Raw genomic sequence first — 13,567 nt, 5'->3', positions numbered from 1 at the left:
AAAGGACACATTCAGTAAGACAAAAAGGCAGCCTACTGAATGGGAAAAGATCTTCACCAACCCCAAATCAGACAAAAGACTGATGTCCAAAATATATAGAGAACTCAAGATATTAGACATCAAAATTCTAAATAACCCAATTAAAAAATGGGGTACAGAACTAAACAGAGAATTCTCAGCAGAAGAATATCAAATGGCCAAAAGACACTTAAGGAAATGTCCAACATCCTTAGCCATCAGAGAAATGCAAATCAAAACAATTCTGAGATACCATCTTACACCTATCAAAAACACCAATGATAACTTATGCTTGAAAGGATATGGAGTAAGGGGAACACTCATCCATTGCAGGTGGGAACGCAAACTTGTCTACCCACTCTGGAAATCAGTATGGAAGCTTCTCAGAAAATTGGGAATCAACCTACCTTATGATCCAGCCATACCACTCTTGGGCATATACCCAAAAGATGCTCAAGGATACTGGAAAGGCATTTGTTCAGCTATGCTCATAGCAACATTATTTGTAATAGCCAAGACCTGGAAACAACCTAGTTGTCCTTCAACTGAAGAATGGATAAAGAAAATGTGGCACACTTACAATTAGAGTACTATGTGGTGGAAAAAAACAAACAAATAACATCTTGAATTTTGCACACAAATGAATGAAATTAGAAAATACTATCGTGAGTAAGGTAACCAGACCCAAAAAGATGAATATGGTATGTACTCACTCATAAGTGGATACTAGCTATAAACAAAGGATATTGAGCCTATAGTTCATGATCCTAGAAAAGTTAGGTAATAAGGGTGAACCCTAAGAAAAACATATATAGATCCACCTAGAAAGTGTAAACAGAGCAAGGAAGTCGGGACCGCGAGGGGTGCATTCACCCACTGAGATGGTGGGATTGATCTAATGGTTGACCAAGGCCAGTTGGACTGGAACTAAGGGAGCATGTGATCAAACAAGACTCTCTGAATGTGGCTGACAGTGGAGGCTGACGAAGAAGCCAAAGACAATGGCGCTTGGTTTTGATTCTACTGCATGGATGGGCTTAATGGGAGCCTAGTCTGTTTGTATGCTCACCTTCCTGGACCTGGGGGGAACAGGGAGGACCTTGAACTTCCATAGGGTATGGAACCCTGACTGCTCCTTGGACTGGAGAGGGAGGGGGATGGGGAGTGGGGGTAGAGGAGGAGGTGGAAATTTTCAATAAAAAATAAAGAAAAGAAAGTGTAAACAGACAAGATCGCCTGACAAATTTGGGATCATGGGGGTGAAAGAATGATGTGGGTTTTCCCTCTGTATGCTCTGAATACCATTGGTTAATAAACTGTCTTGGCCTGTAATAGGGCAAAAGAATAGAGATAGTTGGGAAAAACTAAACTGAATTCTTGGAGAAAGGAGGCAGAGTCAGGGAGAAGCCATGTATCTCATTGAAGAGAGATGTCAGAACTTTAGGTGGTAAGCCACAATCATGTAGCAATATACAGATTAATAGAAATGGGTTAAAATTAATATGTAAAAGCTAGCCAATAAGAAGCTAGAGCTAATTGGCAAGTGATTTAATTAATACAGTTTCTGTGTGATTATTTCGGGTCTGAGCTGCTGAGCAGCCAGGACCAAACAAGTGGCCCTCCTCTAACAGGGAAAAGGGAGGGTGGAAGGGGAAGAGTAGGGGAGAAGGGGAGGGTTGAAGAGAACTTGAAAGAATAGAATAGTCAAGAAGGAGGAAGAACAGAGATGAGAGCAAGGAAAGAGATATCTTGATTGAGGGATTCATTATAGGACTAGCAAGAAATCTGGTTCTAGAGAAATGCCCAGGAATCCACAAGGGTAACCCTAAGTAATAGAAGAGATGGGGGCTGATCTTGACTTTCCCTGTAGTCAAATTGATGAATATCTCACATATGACCATAAAACCTTCATCCAGTCACTGATGGAAACAGAGGCAGAAACCTGCATCAAAGCACTGAACTGAGCTCCAAAAGTCCAGTTGAAGAGTAGGAGGAATGAGAATATGAGCAAAAGGGTCAAGACCATGACGGGTACACCCACCGAAACAGTCGACCTGAGTTAATGGGAGCTCACCAACTCTAGATAGAAAAAAGCATAGGACCAAACTAGTCCCTCTGAATGTGGTTGATAATTGCATGGCTGGGGAAGACTGAGGGGTCATTTGCAGTAGCACAAGGAATTAGCCCTACTACATGTACTGGCTTCTTGGAAATCTTTTTTCTTTAGATGATACCTTGCTCAGCTTAGATATAGTAGGAAGGGCCTTGGACCTTCCCCAAAGCAATGTTTCTTACCCTCTCTGAGGATTGGATGGGGGTCGAGTGGGAGGGTATGTGTAGAGAATGGGAGGAGGAGAGGGAGTGGGAACTTGGGTTGGTATGTATAATGAAAAAGATAGTTTGTTTTATTTTTTAAATAATATAAATATAAAAAAGACTTTTTACAAGAAGTAGCAAAAGAATGGCATTTGCTTCAAAAGATGAAGAATGATCAGAGTATTTCCAGTAAAGCAAAACTCACCCAAATGTAGAATCAATGAACATTGAAGTAAAACTCTGTAAGGCTTCTTCAATTTTGGTAAAGAATCACAGCTAGAAAAATAGGGAAGCTATTTTAAAAGTTTTAATTCTTTTATTAATATCCAAGAATCAAAACACTGTAAACTCTCATTTCTAATTCTTTCTCCAACATTTCTAATTCCTATTTTCTCTTCAAGTCCAGTATTTTCAACAAGAGTCTTCTCATATTCTATAAATAAATACAATGATTGTCATCCAGAAAAATCTAAATTGTCCTGTGGAATAAAACAAGCAAAAAAAATCACAAAATTTAATCCTGTATTTTATTTCTAATTTAAACTGTATTTTCTTCATAGAAAAATATAACAGTAAAAAAAGTCAAGCTTCTGGCCTGCAGACATACACACAGACAGAATATTGTATACATAATAAATAAATAAATATTTTTTTTAAAAAAAGTCAAGCTTCTGGTGCCATCACCATAGTAACCATTAGTCATCATTCTACTTCCAAGATGAGAATAGCTCTTGAAGAACTCATACTGCTATTAAATAAGTAATTCAAACCACTTATGACAAGAACTTGTTAACCATGTTATTCCAAGAGTCCATTTAAATAAAGGGATCAAATGAGATCAGACCATATTCTTATAAGACAGGTATCCAGAAGTATTTAGTTACAATATTAATGAATACTATATGAATACTATAAAACTGTAATAAGGTACAAATTCTCAATATAACTATCTATATAAACTCTCCATATATCCATCCTTCCATATATCCACCCACATATCATCCATCCAGTCATAACTATCTATCTCCTTCTGTCTCAAATGTTTCATCAAATTATCATAAATACCAGTTCTTCTAGGTCAGAAGGTTTTTAATAGCATGACATAAGATACTTGGTCTTTTTTTTTTCGAGACAGGGTTTCTCTGAAGTTTTGGTGCCTGTCCTGGAACTAGCTCTTGTAGACCAGGCTGGCCTCGAACTCACAGAGATTCGCCTGCCTGTGCCTCCTGGATACTTGGTCTTAAAAATACAGCAAGATAAATATGGTGTAGAATGGAACATGAGAAAGTCTAGGGTGCAACAACAAGGTTCCTGCCATTGCTTCTATTTTTAATCTTTCAGTAACCAGGGAATAACCAGAAAGCTGTAAATGAATTGAGACTTGCAATGGCTTTCATATATGTACAGAACCACCTGGAAATCACTATATTGAGTAAGGCCATCCACAAGATTTGTACAATTACCAATGAATCTATTAATGTGATATTTTTAATGCTCAGTTCAGTATAATGAGACACTTTAGAATGTGAATAAAGCCTAGCATGTGTTAAACAAATTCATTAATAATATCTTTAATTACCTTATAAAGTTAAGTCCTTTAGCTTTAAGAATAGTAATTTACCTCTTTGCTCATATTCTCATTCCTCCCACTCTTCAACTGAACTTAGGAAGCTCAATACAGTGCTCCGATTCAGGTCTGTCTTGTTTCCATAAGTTGCAAGATAAAGGCTCTATGGTAATATTTAAGATATTCATAAGTCTGACTAAAGGGAAAAGCAATTTCAGGTATCCTCTCCTCTATTGCTTAGGGTCTTGGCTGGGGTCATCCTGTGGATTCCTGGGAATTTCTCTAGAGCCAGGTTTTTTGCTAACCCCATGATGGCCTTCTCAATCAAGATATCTCTTTCGTTGCTCTCATCACTGTCCTTGCTCCATTTTTACTATCCTGTTCCCTCAAGTTCTCCCTCACCCCTTCTCCTTTCCTCTTCATATTCCTCTTCCACACTCCATTCCACCCCCACATCTATGTTCCCAATTTTGTCAGGTGATCTTGTCTATTTCCCCTTTTCAGGTGGTTCTATACACATTTTTCTTAGGGTTTACCTTGTTACTTAGCTTCTCTAGTGTCATAAACTATAGGATACTTGTTAAAGCTAGTATCCACTTATGAGTGAGTGCATATTATATTCATCTATTTGGGTCTGGGTTATCTCACTCAGGATAGTGTTTTCTAATTCCATCCATTTGCATGCAAAATTCAAGACGTCATTGTTTTTTACCTCTGAGTAGTAATCTAAATGTGTAAAGGTGCGATATTTTCTTTATCCATTCTTCAGTTGAGGGGCATCTAGGTTGTTTCCAGGTTCTGACTATTACAAATAATGCTGTTGTGAACATAGTTGAACAAATGCCTTTGCAGTATCATTGAGTATCTTTTGGGTATATGCCCAAGAGTGGTACTTCTGGATCTTGAGGTACAAAGATCCCAATTTTCTGAGAAACCACCATACTTATTTCCAAAGTGGTTGGACATGTTTGCATTTCTACCCACAATGAATGAGTGTTCCCCTTACTCCACATCCTCTCCAGCATAAGCTATCATTGGTGTTTTTTATCTTAATCATTGTGACTGGTGTAAGATGGTATCTCAGAACTGTTTTGATTTGCATTTCTCTGATGGCTAAGGATATTGGACATTTCCTTAAGTGTCTTTTGGCCATGTGAGTTCTTCTGTTGAGAATTCTCTGTTTAGTTCTGTACACTATTTTTTAATTGGGTTATTTAGAATTTTGATGTCTAATATCTTGAGTTCTCTATATATTTTGGAGATCAGTCTTTTGTCTAATGTGGGATTGGTGAAGAGCTTTTCTTGCTATGGGACAATAGTCTTGTATTGTTTTAATAAAATGGTGATTGGCCAGTAGCCAGGCAGAAAGTAGACACAAGGCAAAGAGAACAGGAGAATTCTGGGAAGAGGAAAGGCTGAGTCTGCAGTCATTATCCAGAAACAGAGGGAAAAAAGATGAGAATGCCTAGTTGATAAAAGGTACCAAGTCACATGGCTGACACAGACAAGAATAATGGGTTAATGTAGAAAGTAAGAGTTAATAAGTGACCTGAGATAATAGGCCAACCAGTTTATGATTAATGTATACCTCTGTGTTTTTCTTTGGGACTGGGTGAGACAAAGACCTTGGTCAACATTTTCCCATTCTGTATGCTGCCTTTTTGTCTTATTGACTGTGTCCTTTGTTTTACAGAAGCTTTTCAGTTTCAGGAGGTCCCATTTATTTATTGTTGCTCTCGGTATCTGTGCTACTGATATTTTATTTAGAAAGTAGACTTCTGTGCCCATGCATTGAAGGCTACTTCCCACTTTCTTTTCTATCATGTTCAATGAGGTTGGATTTATATTGAGGTCTTAATCTATTTGGACTTGAGTTTTATGCATGGATATAGATAAGGATCTATTTGCATTCTTCTACATCTTGACATCTAAATATGCCAGCACCATTTGTTGAAGATGGTTTCTTTTTTTCCATTGTATAATTTTAGCTTGTTTTTCAAAAATCAGGTGTTCATAGGTGTGTGGAATATCTGGGTCTTCAACTTGTTTTTCTGCCAATACCAAGCTGTTTTCATTACTGTAGCAGACCATGATGTGTACACCCACTGAAACAGTCTACCTGAGCTAATGGGAGCTCACCAATACCAGTCGGACTGGAAAGGAATCAAACTAGTCTCTCTGAATGTGGTTCAGAGTGGTGTGGCTGGGGCAAACTGAGGGGACACTGGCAGTGGCACCAGGATTTATCCCTACTGCTTGAACTGGATTTTTGCAACCTATTCTCTTTTTGTATGGAAAACTTGCTCAGCCTACAATTAGTAAGCATGGCCTTGAACCTTACCCAAGGCAAAGTGTGTTATCCTCTCTGAGGAGTGGATGGGGGGTTGGAGAAGGGGTAGGTGGAGGGAATGGAAGGAGGGGGGGAGTGGGAACTTGGATTGGTGTGTATAATGTAAAAAGATAGTTTCTTTTCTTTTAAAAAATAAAATAAGGTGATGGAGGAAGGTCATTGGTTAAATAAAGAAACTGCCTTGGCCCTGATAGGTTAAAATTTAGATAGGCGGAGTAAACAGAACAGAATGCTGGGAGGAAGAGGAAGTGAGCTCAGATGCTATGCTTCCCCTCTCCCTGGCAGACTCGATGAAGCTCTGACCCAGGATGGACGTAGGCTAGAATCTTCCCAGTAAGCACACCTTGGGGTGCTACACACATTATTAGAAATAGGCTAGTCCAGGTGCGAGTGTTAGCCAAGGAGAGGCTAGATATAATGGGCCAAACAGTGTTTAAAAGAATACAGTTTGTGTGTTGTTATTTCGGGGCATAAGCTAGCCAGACGACCAGGAGCTAGGGTGGCAGGAACATAGCCCGCAGCTCCCACAACAATAAGGAACAGTAGTTTATTTGTTTAGGACTGCATCATTCTCCCTTTAGCACTAGATTTCTTTTTCTCAATAAAATCATAACAATTTTACAAATAAATCCTACCTTCCTGAAACTGTTGGACCAGTGAAGAAACAGCTGAGTTACCATGATCAGAATAGGGGATAAGGATAGTTAACATCTGAGAGTGATCCAGTATGGTAGAGGATAAAACACCAGGAAAACAATAAATATATAGTCTGATGTAGTCTTTGTCCAACAAACAAGAATGAGGAAAGATTTTAGGAACAAGGTACCTCTGGCCTTGAACCTATGTCCATAGTTTCTTAACTATGACATTTTATGGAGGTGTTTAATAAGAATAAACCTTACTCTCTACTCACAAAAAAAATCAAGAGCACCTTCAACAGACAAACAGATAATGAAAATGTGATACATATATACTATGGAATACTACTGTTTGGTTGTAAAGAAAAATGAAATCATAAAATTTGTTAGTAAGTGGGTGAATTTAGAAAAGATCATATTGAGTGAGATAACCCAGATCCAGAAAAACACACATCACAAGTTCTCTCTCATATAATGGTCCTAGCTCCAATTTTCAAATATGAGTGTATAACCTTGAGTGACTGGGAAAACAAGGAAAGTTTTTAAAAGACCATTGAGGGGGCATAGAGAGGAGAATAACAAACTATAGGAGATATGAAGAGAAAATGTGAATAAAGATAGCTTGGACTAACAATGTGTAGATAAATACAGAAAAGAAAGGAAGCTAAAATAACAAAGAGAATATCTCAAATAGTCATAAGAAATGCACATCTATCTACCTAAATACATATAACACACATAAGTCTGGATATGAATATTCATATATAGTTCAAATTAAAAAATTCATATCTGGGCTGGTTGTTCCAACCAAGAGTCAAAGACATTCCAACAAAAATCCCAACTCCAGAAGCATCCCCCACAGCATCAGGAACTACTAGAGTCACAGGTCCCACCTGTATTTACTGGCAGAAACCTGAGTGTCTAAGATCCCAACTGGACATCCCTGATCTCTAGAACCTCGCCGCCAAGGGCACATCTGGTGCCACTCCCCTACCCTCTACAGACCAGATGATCAGGCAGTGGTATCCTCTCCCCACCAAATATCTTCCATGGCCTCAGCAACCACTGGAGCCACAGGTTCCACCTTCACTGATTAGAGGAAGAGATGGGTAGACATCAGTGTAAGAATACACTAAACAACATGAAGAGCAAGATGGCTCCACCAGAAACTAGTGGTTGTACAACAGTAAGACCTGAACATAACAATGCAGATGAAGCAAAAAATAACCTTAAAAATAAATGTATGAATATTTAGAGACCCTTAAAGAGCAAATAGAAATTTTCCTTAAAGAAATGGAGGAAAAGACAAATAAAAAAAAAACAGAAGAAATCGATAAATCCCTTAAAGAAAGCCAAGAAAAAACAATCAAACAAGTGAAGGAAATAGTTCAAGACTATAAGATTGAAATAGAGACAGTAAAGAAAGCACAAAATGGAGCTGCCTAGAACAGAGATAGCAAGTTCCACCAGGAACAGAAGCCAGGAGCAAATTCAGCCCGAGGAACTAACCCAGTACTGGGACACTGGTGGATAAGGATTGAGCCAGCGACCTGGCTCAGAGTCAGCAATCTCCACTGGAACAGGAGTGGGGCTGAACCATCTACCTAGGACAGAAAGGGCCTGAGGAAGCAAGCTCCACCAGGAGCAGAAGCCAGGAATAAATCCAGCCCTGGAAGCCAAACCAGTCTGGGGACACTGGAGGATCAGGATTGAGCCAGTGACAAGACACAGAGTCAGGGAACTCCACCAGAACAGGTACAGGGAGTAACCACTGAGTAAGTGAGTCAGAGCCAGAGATGGCTGAGGGCCCAGATGTGAACCCGGGACCTTCAAGGGAGTAGATCTAAGCCAGGACCCCCGTGGGTCTGGGCATAAGTCTAGCACCTTCCAGGAACTAGGCCAGCGCCAGAAACTCTACCAGCTTGGGCATGAGTGAATCTGTGGCCTCTGAGCAGGAGCCAGAGATCTCTACTTGGCCAGACATGAGTCTGGGACCTCAGAGGGAGTAGCCCTGATCCAGTACCTCTGTGGATCCAAGCATAGGTCTGCAATATCAAAAGGAATAGGCTGGAACCTCTGTGGGACAGAGCATGAGTTTGGGACCTCTGAGGGAGTAAGCCTGAGCCAAGTCCTTTGCAGTTCTGGGCACACCTGAGCCTGGGAACTCTGAGGCAGTAGACCAGAGCCAGAAACTTTTGCAGGACCAACTCCCAGCCAGGGACTTCTGCGGGGGTGGAGAGAGATCCAGATCAGGATTTACAGAAACAGGGCAAAGCCAGCAACCTAGGCAAAAGTAGACCTGAGACAGCAAACTCCAAGGGAGCAGAGCAAAGCCCAGGAATGCTAAGCTATCTCCAGGAACATGGAGAAACCAATGGGGTAATGAGAACTGGGGCACTGACTTACCATGAGGAACAACCATCTGAACTATGGATTCACTGTCACCTAGAAGATTATTCAACAAAATCTCAGACAGACCCAACCACACCTATTAAAGGAAAAGATGAGTAGAAAAGGTAAGAACACATGCAACACCACAAAGAGCAACACAACACCACTAAAACCTAAAGACCCTACAACAGCAAGACCTGAACAACCAAATATGGATGAACCAGAAGAAAATGATCTTAAAAAAACATAAAAAGAATGTTTAAAACTCTTAAAGAAGAAATGAAAAATTCCCTTAAAGAAATGGAGGAAAAGACAAACAATAAATTGGAAGACTTCAGCAAATCACTTAAAGAAAACCAAGAAAAAGAAATCGAACATATGAAAGGAACTATTCCGGACATGAAAACTGAAATAGAGACAATAAAGAAAACACAAGGGTAGGGAATTATAGAAACAGAAATCATGAGAAAATGATCAGGAACCACAAACACAAGCATAAACATCAGCATACAAAAGAGGGAAGAGAGAATCTTAAGCACTGAAGATACAATAGAGGAGTTAGAATCATTAGTTAAAGAAAACATTAAATCTAACAAAAGCTTAAAACAAAATATCCATGAAATATGGGACACCATGAAAAGGCTAACTGTAAGAAAAATGGGGATAGAATAAGGAGAAGAAGTTCAACTCAAAAGTGCAGAAAAGCTTAACAAAATCATGGAAGAAAACTTTCTCAATCTAAAAAAGATGAAGATAAAAGAAGCTTACAGAACACCTTTGAAAACTTTACAACAAAAAGAAGCAAACTCAACCAAGAGAATTAGACAGCAGGAAATAATCAAATAGAGAGTTGATATCAACAAAATAGAAACAAAGAAAACAATACAAAGAATCAATGAGACAAAAAATTGGTTCTTCTTCAAGAAAATTAACAAAACCCTTATCCAAACTAACCATAAGGTACAGAGAGAATATCCAAATTAACAAAATCAGAAATGGAAAGGGAGACATAACAACAGACACAGAGGAAATACTGAGAATCATTAGGTCATATTTTGAAAACCTGTACTCCACAAAATTAGACTGGATCCCAAAAAAAGTCCTCTGGCCACATAATAAACAAAACAATAAACATACAGAGCAAAGAAAGAACATCAAGGGCTGCAAAAGAAAAAGGCCAAGTAACATATAAAGGTAGACATATCAGAATTACACCTGACTTCTCAATGGAGATAATGAAAGCCAGAAGGTCATGGTCAACCATTATGCAGACACTAAGAGAGCATGGGTGCCAGCCTAGACTACTATACCCAGCAAAACTTTTAATCACCATAGAAGGAGAAAACAAGATATTCCATGACAAAATGAGATTTCACCAATACCTAGCCACAAACCCACCCTGCACAAAATACTAGAAGGAAAAATGCAACTGAAGGAAGTTGGATACAAAAAAAACCAGACAATTGAAGGTTTCATAGCAGCAAATCCCAAAAAAGGGGGGAAATGCACAAATTAACATCATTAACAATGAAAACTAAACTAATAGGAGACAGCAATCATTGGTCATTAATATCCCTTAATGTAAATGGACTCAACTCATCTATAAAAAGGCACAGGCTAACAGACTGGATTTGAAGACAGAATCTATTCTTCTTCTGTATACAAGAAACGCATCTCAACCTCAAAGACAGACATCGTCTCAGAGTAAAGGGTTGGGAAAAATATACCAATCAAATGGACCTAAGAAACAAGCATGTTTAGCTATCCCAATAACTAATAAAACAAACATCAAGATAAAATCAGTCAAAAGAGATGAGGTAGGTCATTTCATATTAGTCAAGGAAAAATCCATCAAGAGGAAATCTCTATTGAACATCTATGCCCCTAATACAAGGGCAACCTCATATGTAAAGGAAACATTTCTAAAGCTTAAATCATACATTAAACCCCACACACTAATAGTGGGGGACTTCAACACTACCCTCTCAGCACTGGACAGGTCAGTCAGACAAAAAAAATGAACAGAGAAATAAGAAACCTAACAGATGTATGACTCAAATGGACTTAACAAACATTTATAGAATATTCCATCCAAACATCAAAGAATATACCTTCTTCTCAGCACTTCATGGAACCTTCTCAAAAACTGACCACATACTCAGTAACAAAACAAACCTCAGCAAATACAAAAAAAAATGGAATAACTCAATGTACTTTATCAGATCACTAGGGTTTAAAAATAGAAATCAACAGCAATTCTAAGTCCAGAAAACCCACAAACACATGGAAATTAAACAATGCTCACCTGTCAAGGAAGAAATGAGGGGAGAAATTAAGACTAAAATTCAATGAAAATGACCACACAACATACCCAAATTGATGGGACACAATGAATGCAGTGTTAAGAGGAAAGTTGATAGCACTAAATGCCTACATAAAGAAGCTGGAAAAATCCCACAATAGTGAATTAACAGAACCTTTGAAAACTTTACAACAAAAAGAAGCAAACTCAACCAAGAGAATTAGACAGCAGGAAATAATCAAATAGAGAGTTGATATCAACAAAATAGAAACAAAGAAAACAATACAAAGAATCAATGAGACAAAAAATTGGTTCTTCTTCAAGAAAATTAACAAAACCCTTATCCAAACTAACCATAAGGTACAGAGAGAATATCCAAATTAACAAAATCAGAAATGGAAAGGGAGACATAACAACAGACACAGAGGAAATACTGAGAATCATTAGGTCATATTTTGAAAACCTGTACTCCACAAAATTAGAAAACTTAAAGAAAATGGACAACTTTCTGGATAAATATCACATACCAAAATTAACCAAGATCAGATAAGCAAATTAAACAGACATATAACTACTGAAGAAATAGAAATAGACATCAATAATCTTACAACCAAAAAAAGCCCAGGACCAAATTGTTTTAGCTCAGAATTCTACAAGACTTTCAAAGAAGAACTAATACTTCTCAAAGTATTACACACAATAGAAACAGAAGAAACATTGCCAAACTTTTTATGGGGCTACAAATACCCTGATACAAAAACCACAGAAAGACATTACTAAAAAAGAGAATTACACACCATACTAACTAATGAACACTGTTGCAAAAATACTAAATAAAATACTGGCAAATCAAATCCAAGAACACATCAGAACCATCATCCACCATGATCAAGTCAGCCTTATTCCAAAGATTCAAGGATGGCTCAACATATAAAAATCTGTCAATGTAATAACTATATAAACAAAATGAAAAATAAGAACCACACAATCATCTCATTAGATGCTGAAAAGGCTTTTGACAAAATACAACATTCCTTCATGATAAAGGTCTTGAAGAGAGCAGAGATAAGAGGAGCATACCTAAACATAATTAAGGAAATATATAGCCAGCCAACAACCAACATCAAACTAAATGGAGAGAAACTCACAGAGATACCACTGAAATCAGGAACAAGAAAAGGTTGTCCACTCTTTCCATATCTATTCAATATAGTTCTTAAGGTCCTAGCTAGGGCAATAAGACAACAAAAGGAGATCAAGGGAATACAAATTGGAAAAGAAGTCAAACTCTCATTGTTTTCTGATGATATGATAGTTTACATAAGTGATCCCAAAAATTCTACCAAGAAACTTTTACAACTCATAAACACTTTCAGTAATGTAACAGGATACAAGATTAACTCAAAATAAGTAGTAGCTCTCCTGTACACAGATGATAAAGAAATCAGAAAAACATAGCCCTTTACAATAGCCACAAATAGCATAAAATTTCTCAGAGTAACTCTAACCAAACAAGTAAAAGACTTGTATGACAAGAACTTTAAACTTTTTTTTATTGAGAAAAGGAAGAAAAAAAAACAAGTTTCCACCTCCTCCCAGCCTCCCATTTCCCAAACTTTTAAAGAAAGAAATTGAAGAAGACATGAGAAAATGGAAAGATCTCCCCATGCTTTTGAGTAGGCAGAATTAACATAGTAAAAATGGCAATCTTACCAAAAGCAATCTACAGATTCAGTGCAACGCCTATCAAATCCCAGCAAAATTCTTCATAAACCTGAAAGAACAATATTCAACTTCATATGGAAAAGCAAAAAAAAAAAAAAAAACAGGATAGCCAAAACAATCCTGCACAATAAAACAACTTCTGGAGGCATCACAATCCCTGACTTCAAACTCTACTACAGAGCTATAGTACTGAAAACAGCCTGGTATTGTCATAAGAACAGAAAGGAGGACCAATGGAACTGAATAGAAGACCCGGATAT

This window comes from Microtus pennsylvanicus, chromosome 9 (genome assembly GCF_037038515.1).
Source record: "Microtus pennsylvanicus isolate mMicPen1 chromosome 9, mMicPen1.hap1, whole genome shotgun sequence".
In the NCBI taxonomy this organism is placed as follows: domain Eukaryota; kingdom Metazoa; phylum Chordata; class Mammalia; order Rodentia; family Cricetidae; genus Microtus; species Microtus pennsylvanicus.
This window is presented reverse-complemented; position numbering follows the sequence as displayed.